Here is a 15,290-nt window from a genome sequence, read left to right as displayed (position 1 = left end):
GTTGCCTCATCATCAGTTAAATCCTTTTGATAGATTGATATTTTCAATGGTTTTACATGGAGATGATAAAAATTATAGTCAGGTGGACCATGGTCTACTCAGGGCATGTCCTTGTGGAGTATATTTGTACCTGGCCCCTGGTCCTATCTATCTCTCTTTCTCCCTACCTTTTTATATCTCTGTTTCTGTGCTCCTTGGATGCTAAAAGCTGAGAAGTTTTCCTCTGCCCATGACCTTCTACCATGATGTTTCTGCCTTGGAACCTGTTGATCGTGTATTTAGTCTCCCAAGACTGTGAACCAAAATATATCTTTTTTTCTCTAAGTTGTTCTTGTCAGGTATTTTGGAAATGAGTAACCCAGCAGCCATCTGGATTCAAAATAGCTCAACCTAAGGTGCATGAGTATGGCACCCTCCCGTATGAATCTCTACTTAACTAATGAAATCCAAAGGAAGGTGGGATCTATCCACTGAGTAAGAGATGGGATAAGCTGGATACGTTGATAGTAGATAGGAAAGAGGACAAAAATGTATATATATAATGCAATATTCTGTTTTCTGATAACTAGCATCTATTTATTGATATGAGGTCAAATAAACATTAAAAAATGGATTACTGAAGAAAATTACCTGTTGATAATTCCTATAATGCTTGCTAAGAAGCTGCCTAATGAGTTTGATTTGCCTCAACCATCACTCCAACCTCCTTACCCATACCATTATATGTAATCTATATACTGGTAGGTAGGGAAGTGATTCAAGAATTTTTGACTTTGTATGTCCTCAACTTCAGAAGAGGTCATCAGATAATCAGAGTGAGTTGATGAAAATGAGGTATGTCTCATTGTGGCTGGATATTGGCTCCTGATTCAACAAGGTTGTAATACAAAACAGTACATGTGAAGAAAATCATTGTGTGAGTCTGAAACATATCTCTTAGAGTTGTTATCACTTACACATGTAGTCTTACATTTGCTTCCTTTCTATAGCACACTAAGGAAGCCTGCTATCAAAGGCTACAGTGAAGGAGCAATAAGAAAACAAGATGTCATGCATTCAGGGGGAAGATATAAGCAACTCTCCTGAGTACCCAAGGCATCTGGTGCCCTTAACAAGCACCAAAAATAATCTCCACAGTTTGATGACCCCACTATCAGACATATAAGACCAGGGATTCCTCCACATTACCAAACTGTAGCCCAGATAGGATGTCGATTTCATCATTCTATTCTCCAACCCCAGGGTCAGAAGTGGAAGATGGGAAGTACAACCACAGTATTTCTCCTACAGATTGGACCAAAACCATAGGTTAAGTGTGAGCTGAGAAGAGAAGACATGATAATGAAAAATTAGTAGTTCTGACCTGCTAACTTCAGTAGTTAATAATAACCTGAATGCTATAGGTTATTACAACCTTGTTATATCAGGAACTGAAAAATCACTACGGATCCAGAAAACAGAGTTAGAAGAGCTTATTTAAAAGAAGTAATTATTGGGAAAATAACACTTTTATTTCTCTCCTTCTGGATTCTAATCATTCAATAAACCCAGTGCAAACCTTTAGAGTAAAGACAGAGTGGTATTGATAAAAACCTAACAGTGAGTAAAGGAAAAATGAAGAAAATGAAGAAAAAAATCTCAGAATTATGACAGCCTTGACATCCTTACTGTTCAAAGTATTGTGTATGGATCAGCAGTATTTTTTTTTATCCTGGACCCTTAGAAATGCAGAATCCTTTGCTGCTCCACACACCTATGACAGAGCTTCTCAAAATTTAGTGTGTATAAAATCATGTGGAGAGCTTGACAAAACAGATTCCCTGGCCCACTTAGAACTTCTGAATCAGTAGGTCTGCAGTGAACACAGAGCTTCTGAATTTCTAATAAGCTTCCAAGTACTCTGCTGTGGCTCATGCATGCACCATATTTTAAGTTAGCAAGGCAGGAAAAAGCTAAAGTCTAGTAGTAATCCACGTACCTGGTTTTGTTAATAATTAAAAATGATCTAAACACAAGAGGGAAATAGAAAAGTATTTCTATATATCTATTTCCAACCATCATATCCACTTTACCATGCAGGAAAGGACAGATTTTCTTCCTAATTTTATAGAGAAATGGTAAGCAACCAGGAGAATGATATGTAACCAAATGTGAAAAGAAGCAAAATACAAACAAACCTAAGGATGTAGCAAAAGGCACATCTACTCTCAATTCCTTTCATTCTTCTCTTCTCCTACGGATCTTTTAGAGTACTTCATACATGTTTTCCACTGTTCCTTGTCACAAGCTCCCCTTATTATGTTGCCTTGATAAGGCATTGAGTGTATTCTCTTTAACACCCTCTTTTCTCTTTCATGAGAATCTGAAGAAAAAATATAACTGAGAAATATCTAATAGAATTAAAAACATCTACATAAAATCAGCTGCACAATTTGCAAAAGTCCCAGTTCTATTTGTTTTATGAAAGTGTAAAACTTGAAAACTTTTGTCATGAGGCAAAGAGAGTAAAAACACATGACAAATAATTATACTATGCCTATATTATGAAAGTCTAGCACCCACAGAAAAAGTAGCTGCCATTTCCTTTTTGTGTGAGGAAATGTTCAAAGAGTTCCTTTGATCAGAAGTTGGGCGAGGTACCTTAGATAAAAGATAAAATAGAAAATTGTGATCAGCCTGCCCTCAGCACAACAGTCTTATCTGAGATTCCTCTTGTGGATTAGCTAATGCTTTCTCTGAGAAGCTGAGGGCTGGCAAGGCATCATAAAAGTTAGTTTCAGCATCTTCATTTCCCCATAGCAGTCATTACCACTAACAATAGCTGAGGATTTCACCCTTCTTCAGCTTGAACTCTTTGAAACAAATTTCACAGATAAACATCCTACTCAACTACACAAACCAATGATTATATAATGATTCCAAGTAGCATGTGCCTTCTGCGTGTTGGATGGAAATCAGTAGAACAAAACTAAAGGGAAAATACTAATCCTTACATTTATTTTCTCTATGGAGCTAAATGGCCACCTGGATTTTAGACATAGAAACATCCCTATTTCCCTTTGAAGGTTAGAATTAAGGGCTGGGGTTGTGGCTCAGCGGTAGAGCATTCACCAAGCACATGCAAGGCCCCGGGTTCAATCCTCAGCACCACATGGAAATAAAATAAAGGTATTGTGTTCAACTACAACTAAATAAACAAGACATTTTTTTTTAAATAGTAAGTCCTAGCTTCCTTAAATGTTTCTATTTTCCTATAAACTGTTCTTGTGCTTAGGACCAGAGAGTATTTAATAAATGGCTGCTGATTCTACTTAAGTCTTTCCTCCTTTGCCTCTTTCACTTACACAATTATTTCTCCCCAAATTAGAAGATGTCAGGTAGGTCCCCAATTATAGCAGTTTCTGCTCATTTGGGTACAAAAATAATAGTAAAGCTAAAACCCAAAGTTCAAGTCTCCCAGGACAGTGCTTCAACCAAATGTTCAATAGTGAGGTTGAAAAATTAGCAAGATATTCATATAGACATTTCATAGCTACTTTTACAACACAAAGGACAACTTTTCTTTCTCTGACTACAAAAAAAAAGCTGTTATGCTAGAACAACCTCCATATGTGCCTCATTATATGTGATTAGTTTTAATATGAATGCTATATCTTTAATAATAGATTTCATTTCTTTAACCTCGATTATTTTAACTTGAGTCCTACTCAAAATTCCTGTGAATGGTAAAGCAATTTCATTTTATATAACATGCATATTGCTGTTGCACACCCAGAGCCCTGACACTTTTAAGAGAGGGCTTACAATGGCTTGACCCTTCTCTGATGTCATAAAAATAAAATAAAATAAAACAACACTTTGAAGCATGCTAAAAATTGGGAGTACAAAACAGTTTCTATGCTTTCATTTTTGTTAAAGCTACTATCATCTTTTGGATGGTTTCCTGTAATAACTTCCTACAGAAAATAATCTCCTTATTCCATGCTGCTCATGTAAATTCTATTCTTCACACAGCAGCTTGAAAAATCTACTAAAAATGTAAATCAGATCATATCCCTCTCATGTTTTCAATACTCCATGACTTCATATTATACTTATTAGAGTCTAAATTTCACTGCCAACGTAATCTAGCCTTGCCTTCTTCTATAGTCTCTAACACTATCTGCTTTATTTATTCTGCCATAATCCCACTGGCCTCAGTGTTATTTTTTGAACATGCCAGTTCATCCTTAAGGCCTATATCCTGTTGTTTCTTGCACCTGGAGTGCTTTTTCCCAATTATTTGCATGGCTATTTTTTCTCCCCCAGCCAGATCTCTGTATAAATACCAGCTCCTCAGAGAGGCCTTCTTTGACTTCCCTAATTAAAATAGCACCTGTCACTCTGTAGTCCCTTACCCTGCTTTACTCTGTTTTATGGGACATATCTGATGTGATGTATAATTACAGTCTTAGTTTATTTTTTGCATGCCAATCCTGCTATCATATACATGACAGTGTGTACTCTGGATTTGCTTTTAATCCACACCACCTGGAATACTAAATGAATTGTAGTGCATACACAATAAGTTTTGAGTGAATGAATGGAAGGAATCAAGAACACAGTGTTCTCAGCAGTGCCTGAGAAATAGTCTTAGGTATGAAGAAATGAGTAAAGATAGTAAACTTATTGATGGTCTTGGGTTACTAACAGACACCTTTATTTTTGTGAACTAATTCATCATACTCTAAGAAGCTGTTCAAACTCATTTGAGAGATGGTACTGGATCATTATAATTTGTTATTTTGTAGAGAACTTTTACAATCAGATGCTTACATAAATGGATATTTGAGATGGGTCCCACATTATACTATAGGTCAGGAGTATTATATATTTTAAAAAGAAAATATTATATCATGCAGCTAATACAGTACAACTACAAGGAAAGCCCAGATTCTTGCCTTTCCATCAGTGGTAGAGTAACTTGTACAGTTTGCATCATACTAAATAATAATAAGCACTAAAATATAAACCTACCGCAAACAATCATAAATTCAGGACAATATACATGAAACAACATAAGGAGCAGAGGAGCAATATGAAATAAGAAAAATACTCAAAACTGGACCTGCTTTCACCCTTAAGCAAGGCAACCATGCTTGGTGAGATCCTCTTAGGAATGTTTCCCAGTCCACAAGGCATCAGGGAATAGAGAGCAAGAAAGCTGAAGTCCCAGACTGGAGAACCAGATATTGAAATTAGAACTGCCCTAGAAACATGGAAAATAAGGGGGGGAAATCCCAAGAAAAGAGAAGTCCAGAAAGTGTGAATATAAAAATCTTATGTAAGCTTGTGGTTGACATATGAATTATTCACACATAGGATAAGACATGATACAATCCAAGAAGAACAGTGTTAACTGAAGAAAGGTCTGAACAAAGATGTCAATTGCTATCAGCTGGTGGGGAGAAGTTTGATGTTCAATTCATGCCAAATTAGAGGACGATGTTAACCATTGCACACTTTCCACTGAATTCCAGCAGTGATGCCTTATGACTGAAACCTGTGTCCCATAACTGAGGTTTTTTTCCTAGGAATAATTAAAAACATAGAAGTAGATTGGCCATATAAAAAAAGTATAAATTAAAATCAACTCTAAATAAAACCAAGATAACTGGCTAATAACTTGCTAAAATGAAGCTCATCATAATCTAGTGGGGAATAAAATAATTCAATCTTCTTAACACATCACTTAAAACAATTAATATAAAATAAACTACTAAACATAGAAATACACAGAAAAATGTAATAACCCACATTTTGGACAAAAACAGTCAAAAGAAGCAGACAGAGAAATGACCCAGATTTTGAAATTAGCATAATTATATTGTTTCTATTCGTGGGAGCTGTCTTGTTCTATGGTTGTAAACATCTAAAATAAATAGAATATTTAGACAATTTTTTTTAGATATTGGACAGCAGGAATTGTAGAACTGTGGTCCCTGAGAAGAAAGGGAAAAGGAAATGATACTTATTTATAATAATCCAGTTTTCTTCCTGAAAGCACATTACAGAGTTTGTTGTACGATAAGACGAGCAGACTATGAAAATATCACTGCATTATAGAGGGACAGATCAAAGGTCATAGAAAGTGCAATATGACGAGTTTCAGAATACATAAAATGAGGAGCTAAGTGGAGAAAGATGTCCATAAAATTGTCAAGTCTCCCTAGTTATGCTAAGCACACACCTACCCTGATATTCATCAATTCTGCTCCTATTCAAGAAAAATTAAAGCATAACTATTAAAAAATTGTTAAAAGTTGTTCATAAAATATTTATTTATAATAAGCCCACACTGGAAATATGAACATGAGTATCTATCAGCAGTTGAATATAAAAATAGATTGTGAAAAACTCTTACTAGAACACACCAAAAACAAGACAGAATGAACTATTCTTGACAGACAAGAAATATAGATTATTATTTAAAACAAATAAAAATATCATATTGAATGAAGGAATTCTTACATGAAACAGCACATTCTATATAATTTTTATTACTGCATTAATGGGCCTTTGATTGAAGGCCAGTTCCCACACACTGAGAAGAATTTACCAAGTCAAAGAGAAAAAATTAAAAGAGTTTATTGGATTAAGATAGGGTGTGAGGACAGGCAGGAACAGAATAAATGGGTCTGCTCATGGAGCAGAATAAATGGGTCAGGGCTTATGGAGCTCCTGAGGTCTTTATTCACCTTGGTGGATTTTATTTTACTGGGAGTGATTTATGCTATTTCACATGGTCTAAATCTCTGCCCAGGCATGTCAAGATGGTCAAGCAATCTTTCTGAAAAACAGGATCTTGTTTATGCTTGGTGGAAGTTAGCTCCTCCAATAACATAAAGGGATGAGATGAAAGGTAGGTCCTTAGGCTCACATCAACCCTGCTAATCAAGGTGGGATGGGGTTTGAGACAAGGGTCCCTAATCTCTCCTGTCTCAATTTTGTTTCCAATGCATTCATTATAATAAAAAATCAGAAAAAAATGGCTTCCTCAGGATAGAGGAAAAGTGGGGAATGGAATGATTAAATCAAAGGTGTACCAGGGAAATTTCTAGGATTATGAGGAAGTCTGCATCTTCTGTAGCATATGAATATTTACATTTATCAAAACTCACCAAACTGTACTTTTGAAATTGTTCCATTTTGTTGCATGTAAATACAATGAAGCAATGTGGTTTTCTTTTCCCACTCAGATGCTCACCCTTTTCAAGAGAAAATTTATTTCATTCACTCGTGTTTGAAGAAAGAGGGAAAGAATCCATTTATAAAATTTCCTAAACATTCTACACTAACTTTTCATTGCCAAAGCAAATCACAAAGGAATATGATTATGGTACAATAGTACCAATAAAGGGACCAGGGATATGACAGAGCTACTAAAAATTTATTTCATATCAACTTTTATGTGTCTGACCATTAATTTTAAACTTTTCTAGGTGTCGTCCAGCACTATGAAGAGAGGATACTGTACCTTTCAGCCAGCTGCCTGGGGAGAATATCACATTCTGTGGAACAGCCCACCTAAGGAGTGGGAGAGCTCCTGACTCTGAGCCTGTAAACCGCCTGCCCAGCCAACAACTTCTTAAGCTTTTGCTCTGTGCCCCAGTCTGCTGGTAGGTGCTGTTGAAATGTCTTCAATGGTCAAGATAAATGCTTGTGAACGTCAAGAAATGAGATTTCCTTTCTAACTACAAACTCCCTCAATTCCTTCCTTGTAGAAAAATTGTTCTCACTGAATCAAATTTTGCCTTTATGGCTTCTTAATTTTATAGCCTTGTCTATTTTCCTTGGTAACTAGTTTCTCTACCTTGCCTGAACTCATTACTAAGATTCAATCAATGTCATCTTAGAAATTGTTTCCTCAATATAGTAACCAAGAACAGTGATCATCTATACTCTCAGAGGAGACCTTATGTGTATTTTTCTGTCCCAAAGCTATTAACTTTAACAGATTTTCTTTTGATGTAGATCTTAGTATATCCCTCTTTTCACCTTCTGGATGCACCCTCCCTGTTGAAAAGGTGAAATATTTTTGTTCTTTTTTGTTGTTGTTTTTAATTTTAGTTTCTATTTATAAACATCTTTTCAAGTGTTCACCTTTTGTTTTAAGCTCATTACCTCTAGATAAGTCAATAACTTTACATTGTAAACAAGTCAATAACTTACATTTATATTATGATATTATGATATGGGTTTGCTTTTTTTGAAAAAGCAGAAGGGAATAACATATTAAGTTATGCCCTGTTTTGTTTTTCATATAGTGAAAAAAAATGGCTCCCCATTGCCAACAAAGTATGTTAACATGTCTCAGCCAAGTCTTCCTTAACCAGTCCCAATACAATTTTTAATTGTTTTCCCTGTTCTTTTATTATGTAGATAATCTAAAAGAACCTATTTGCAGGGACTAAAAATCATAGAATTAACCAGTTGTTATGTAGCAAGGCTGTGTATTGCATAAGTATCTCAGTACAAATATCTCAGAATAAATATCAGTATAAATATCTCAGTATAAATTACAGAATATAAATACCTCAGAATGTATTTCAATGTATTTCAAGAGACTGCAAAACTTTCATTCTTTCTGGCACAAAATTATTTCTTTTGAAATAGAGAACAAGGATAAACATTCCTAATTATAGTAGAAGGAGAAAAAGAATATTTTAGGCCAAACTAACAAAAATTTACATATTAATTAAATTTTCATTGCCTCTTTATTTTTAATAAAATAATTCACAAAAACTGGGAAAAAAATCAATATAAACTCAATACAAAACTTCAATGTGCATAGCATCCAATTTAGGTAGGTTTAAACTGATAAGATTTATTTCTATTGTCATAGTTCCTTTTCTAAAAGAACATAAACTAGAGACACCTCCTTTCCCCGTTGCTTTGTACCATTGATGATGAGATCCTTTAAATCGGTACTGAAGATTGCTTATTTTCAGTACTCTTTTCTATGCTGATCTTAAATCATTACTCTGGAATTTTATCTGTTTCTCACCACCCTCTCCCCCATTAAAGCATTTGATGAAAATAATTTTTTCAAATGAAAAAGCTTGAAGGATTTATTGTGGAAAATCATTGTCCTTCTCTCCCTTTTACTTCATTCCACTTTCTGGATGCAAACACATTCAATTATTTTAACATTTTTTTAGATAGTTATTTCATTACTCTAAATAATAAATGTATGCAACTATGAGATTGTCAAAACAAAATTGGGATACAGTTGGTTGAGAGGTGCTAATATAATTACCAGGAAGTAAGTTTCTTTATGGGAATTTATGAAGATGGCCCTCACAGAACAGGAGACACAGCTGGAGAGAGAGGCATGACTTAGTGATTTCCAGGACATAAAACTACCCATTATACTAGGTTTGGCAAATGAATAGTCCACCAACAAGAACTAGGATACTTTTATCTCTTTCTAGAAGTAGGCTGTCCATTAGTACACCTGAGAGAATCACTAAACAATGGTGGGGATTGAAATCTGTGTGATTAGTTGCTCAAGACAATCCAATGATCTTGACATATCATACATTTGATTCAACTAGCGTATGAATTCTCATTTTCCACGTGTACATATTGCAGGATCACATTGGTTATACAGCCATGTGTATACATACAGCAATCCTAGTGTCAGTAGTATTCTACTGCCCTCCATATCCCCCCTCCCCTTCCCTCCCCTCCCATCACCTCTCTCTACCCATTCTACTGTAAAACTTATCTCTCTCTTTTTTTCCCTTCCCCCTCACACCATTGTATATGTATTTTGTGTAACCATGAGTGTCTTCTTCCATCTTCCATACAATTCCCCTTCTCCCTCCCATTCTCTCCCACCTCTTTTCCTTGTTTTGTGGTGATCTTCTTCTCATGCTCTTCTTCCCTACTGTGTTTTGAGTCACCTCCCTTATATCAGAGAAGACATTCGGCATTTGTTTTTTAGGGATTGGCTAACTTTGTTTAAAATAATCTGCTCTAATGCCATCCATTTCCCTGCAAATGCCATGATTTTGTTATTTTTTTTAGTGCTGAGTAATATTCCATTGTGTATAAATGCCACACTTTTTTATCCATTCATCTGTTGAAGGGCGTCTAGGTTAGTTCCACAATCTAGCTATTGTGAATTGTGCTGCTATGAACATTGATGTAGCTGTGTCCTTGTAGTATGCTCTTTTTAGGTCTTTTGAGTATAGTCTGAGAAGGGGAATAGCTGGGTCAAATGGTGGTTCCATTCCCAGCTTTCCAAGGAATCTCCATACTGCCCTCGAAATTGGCTGCACCAAATTGCAGTCCCACCAGCAATGTACAAGTGTACCTTTTCCCCCACATCCTCTCCAGCACTTGTTATTGTTTGACTTCATAATGGCTGCCATTCTTACTGGAGTGAGATGGTATCTTAGAGTGGTTTTAATTTGCATTTCTCTGATTGCTAGAGATGGTGAGCATTTTTCGAAGCAACTCTAAGCAGGAAGAGTGAAGCAGGTGGTATAGCGATACCAGATTTTAAACTATACTACAGAGCAATAGTAACAAAAACAGCATGGTACTGGTACCAAAACAGGTGGGTAGACCGATGGTACAGAATAGAGGACACAGAGACCAATCCACAAAATTACAACTACCTTATATTAGACAAAGGTCCTAAAAGCATGCAATGGAGAAAGGATAGCATATTCAACAAATGGTGCTGGGAGAACTGGAAATCCATATGCAACAAAATGAAATTGAATCCCTTTCTCTCACCATGCACAAAAGTTAACTCAAAATGGACCAAGGAGCTAGGAATCAAACCAGAGACTCTGCGTCTAATAGAAGAAAAAGTTGGCCTGGAGTCAGGCTGTTGTATAGACAAATGAGGCAAGGCACCAAAGATAGCAGGAAACAGGTTTATTTGGCTGCAGCCAGGTTCAGAGGGTACAGCCTTTGCTGTAATCAATCAATCCCCTGAACCCCGAGTTCAGGAAGTTTCAGAGTTTTATACTCAATATGTAAGGGGAGGGGTTGAGAGTATCACAGTCTGCAGAAGTTTACATAAAAGCAGCATTTTCTTTCACTGCTTTGGGCAAGTTAACCCTTCAAAGACAACACCTGAGAAGGGGAGAGCTTCTTCTCCCCTTTCTTTCCTCCCTCTTCCAGCTGTTACCATGGAGCCCATTTGTAACTTATCTTAAAAATGTAGACATCTCTGTGAAGCCCATCTCAAGGCCAGAGGCCTTGTTTGCACATTTCTTCAAAGTACTATACTGGATACATGTTTGTGAAAAACTAGTAAGGGGGTGTCCAGCACCTGGAGTGCTGGTATTATCTTGGCCAGTGGCCAAGTAAACAGGGTGACACAAAAATAGGAAGTTTATCTACATTGGACTCTTTTGCAGAGACTATTTTGCTGACAGTCCTAAAATCAGCCATGGTGAAAACTTCTGGAGAGGCCCAGTTAAGATTTTTCAGTGGAGAAAGGGGGTGCCGCTTCAGGGCTCCAAATTCCTTAAAAGGACACCTATGGCACAAGGGTTAAAAACAAGAATCAACAAATGGGACGTATTCAAACTAAAAAGATTTTTTTCTCAGCAAGAGAAATAATAAGTGAGGTAAACAGGGAGCCTACATCCTGGGAACAAATTTTTACCCCTCACACTTCAGATAGAGCTCTAATCTCCAGAGTATACAAATAACTCAAAAAGTTAAACAACAACAACAAAAAAACCAAATAACCCAATCAATAAATGGGCAAGCTGCTTTTTGATAGCAATTTTGGGATGTTTTTAGAAAAAGACTTTCCATCCCTCTTGATATGTATCAGCCTATTGGTTTTCTGGAGATGCTTCGGGAAAGGTGCTAAATGGCTTTATGAATCAGGTAGAGTTTCTTCAGGGATTTAGGTTTCAGTTTACCCTCCTCTAATGCCAAATATCTCAAGCCAGAAATTCTTTGATTCCATTTTTTTAAAAGAAAAGTAAAATCAAATATAAAAAGGTAGCAAACAAAGGTGTGGACCCAACTTACTCTTTTTACAATGTTCAAATTATTGCTTATTTTTAAGACTGTCTCATTCCTATCTACCACCATACCAGCAATTCCTAAGTATTTACTGCCTAACTTTTAAATAGTTTCCAGAGAAAACAATAAATAATATTGATGATATTTCCTTATTTACAACTTGGAGTGGATTCTCTGATAAATCATTTACCACTCTTCCATTGTCTTTCCACTTATGGTATAAGTTACAAATGGCCTCATCTTTCCATCAAAGGAAAACCCTCTATTATTGTTGTGTAACATATAGGGAAGTGGTTGGGGGAAATGGAAGTATAACATAGACTTCATTCACACTACCATCTTGAATCCAGAAATTGGCATAGCCATATTTGTACATGTCTATGCTGAAACTCTGAGATTGTCACACAGATACAGTGACTTAATTTCTCAATGTACTGGGGACTTGGTAATTAGAAGCCCTGGAATGCATCCACTATTTTCATGGTCCATACACTGCAATAAGACCTCCAGAAACTCAAAGAAAATTACAAGTATCTTCTCTTCTGCCTTTATTTTAATGGTCCTTGGGATGTGGATTTTTATAATTGGGTGGAGTTTAACTGATAAAAATATTTAAAAATCCAGATTGAAACTTAGATGATATATTATTAGGAAAAATGTTTCACTCAAAAAAACTGGGTTTGGGAATCGTATTGTCTGCCTCCATCATGCCAGTAGGTTTTATGACTTCAACAACATTTCCTGAGTTTCTACAAGACTCGTCTCTATTTTCTCCTTATTTCCCTGACACACCCAAGGAGACCTCAACCACTAAATGGTGGAGAGACTTCAGGGAGTATTAACAGTGCACTCAGAGGAAATCATGTTCACTGATGCTATGGAAAAATATAAGAAGAAGCTTGTAGTAGAATGGAAGAGAGGGAAGTCAGAATAAAATACATAAAACACATAATTTTATTTTATCTTATGTATGAAATGACTTGAAGAAAATATATCAGCATGCTGAGCAATAATTGTATTTTGGTGACTCTTAATTTTGTCTTTATTCCACTTTTCTATATTCTTAAGTGAGTGGCATTTAATGAATATCTGTGACTTTTACCATATGCATCACTTTTATGTAGGGTTTATTTTTACAATGTGCTTTTTATTTTTTTCTTTTGGAGGGAAAGTATGGGGGATTGAACTCAGGGACATTTGACCACTGAGCCACATCCCTATTCCTATTTTGTATTTTTGTTTAGAGACAGGGTCTCACTGAGTTGTTGAGCGCCTTGTAGTTGCTGAGGATGGCTTTGAACTCACTGGGATTACAGGTGTACTGTAATTAATCCTCCTGACTCAGCCTTTTAAGGACTGACCTAAATGTCATTTCCTCCATGCTTTGTCTTCTAACGTTCTTAGTTGAAATATGTTTCTCTCATTCTCAAATCTTCAATAATTATTTTAGTATAACTTTTATTTTGCCTTTCATAAACATTTGTATTTTAACTAACTGCTTTGTTTTTCTTTTGCACTTAAGAGCCAGCATTTGGTAGCATTTACCTTAGCATTCTCTATAGTGCCATGCACAGTGTTTGGCATATAGTGGTTGATCTTATGCATGTACAAATGAGGAAATGAACTGACTTCTGCAGACTCCACAGTCATTTTACTTGCACAGTCTATGAGCACATTGTCTAATACCAATTTTCCTTCCAAAACATCATACTGTGAAAGCTTGCCATTACAAAACTCACCATATTTATTATACCCTGTAGGTAGAGATTTTTTTCCTATTTGCTTTTATCAAATGTTTATCCTTTTTTTATCCATGTCTGTTACCATGGCAGCAACTCTAAGACAAGGCTGAACAAATCGTGAGAATTCTTGCACACACAGACTGGTAACCACAGTGGTGGCAGTTTGCTTATGGCACTGACTGTTTTCACATGCCTCCTTTTTGCAAGGGCAGATGTCTCACTGCCTTGATGAACATGCTTGTCTGTCAAAACTATAATGCCAAGTTAAGCAGAAAGATGCAGGTAATATCTACTAAACTCCTGAATTGATTCATTTTGATTATTGTGGGTACTATAATGATTACAGTTGTTGTTTTTTTGTAATTTTCATTAGCTGCACAATTCTTTTCTACTATTGAAGTCCTGTGTAAGAAAAGTAGCTTCTTCCATATTTTCTGAGAGGAAAATGATCACGTAGCAGCATAACACTCCAACCTGTCTGGTCTGACCTCTCTGCTTCCACAAAGGATCCTACTCTTCATCATCAGATATATAGTCATCATTTCCCTTCAATTTTCCTGAGAAAGTAGAGCTGCAGCCTCCCTAATATGTTATCTCTGTGTTATTTTCCTAATGTCTTTTCCTTTGTATTTTTCTTCTCTTGTTCAGCCAATTGGAATGGGAAATTTTAGGCATTAAGAGCCAAGAATCACAGAATACTCTGATGGAAAAGCCCTCTGAGGATATCTATTCCAACATTTTCACTCAATTTGTGTGGAAATTGTGGTGTAGAGAGGTAAAGTTAATTTTCAAAGGCCATGCAGTGAGTTAAAGTCATATTGCATTATAGCTAGCATGTTCTGATTTCTAATCCAGGCCACTCTATTTGCTTCTTATTTTCTGACATCAGTATGAGGTTCATGCAAAGGAACTGGATCTGCTTTATATTAAAAATACATATGTACATAGCAAAAAAAAATTCTGTACTAGAGATTCATTAATTTGTCTCCAGAAATATAGGGTGAGTTGAAGATTGCTCATAGTTTTTTAAGGTACCATATTTTTATTAATTTGTTGACCATTTTTCTATTTTCACAATTTAAACATCAATAGAAAATCCCTCTCACCTCTGGATGATTTGATTCAACTCCTACATCCTCATCTTGTTCCTTCTCTATTGCAGCATGTGCACTGTCATACCATCTTACCCGTTCATGTTTTCATGGATTCATTTTGTGAAATGGGTTGAGAACCTGCTGTGTGCTCCACAGAGTTGGCTTAATGATACCATGATCCTAAAGAAAAGCAAAACAAACAAACAAACAAAATAATTTCCTTAAAAGAAAGTTCTGTTTACTTGGAAATTTCATATCACTTATTTCTTATAATTTCATATCACTTATAATCAGTTTCTGATCTGACACTGAGATTGGTGAAGGCTGGAATTGAGCTTCCAGCTATATTTGCAAAGTCGAGGGTAATACTTGGAATTTAATAAACACTTCTTGAAAGAACCAGTGGATAAAT

The sequence above is a fragment of the Spermophilus citellus genome (genome assembly GCF_964194105.1).
Source record: "Spermophilus citellus genome assembly, chromosome: 11".
NCBI lineage: Eukaryota > Metazoa > Chordata > Mammalia > Rodentia > Sciuridae > Spermophilus > Spermophilus citellus.
The sequence above is the reverse complement of the archived record's forward strand: the minus strand, read 5'-3'. Positions refer to the sequence as shown.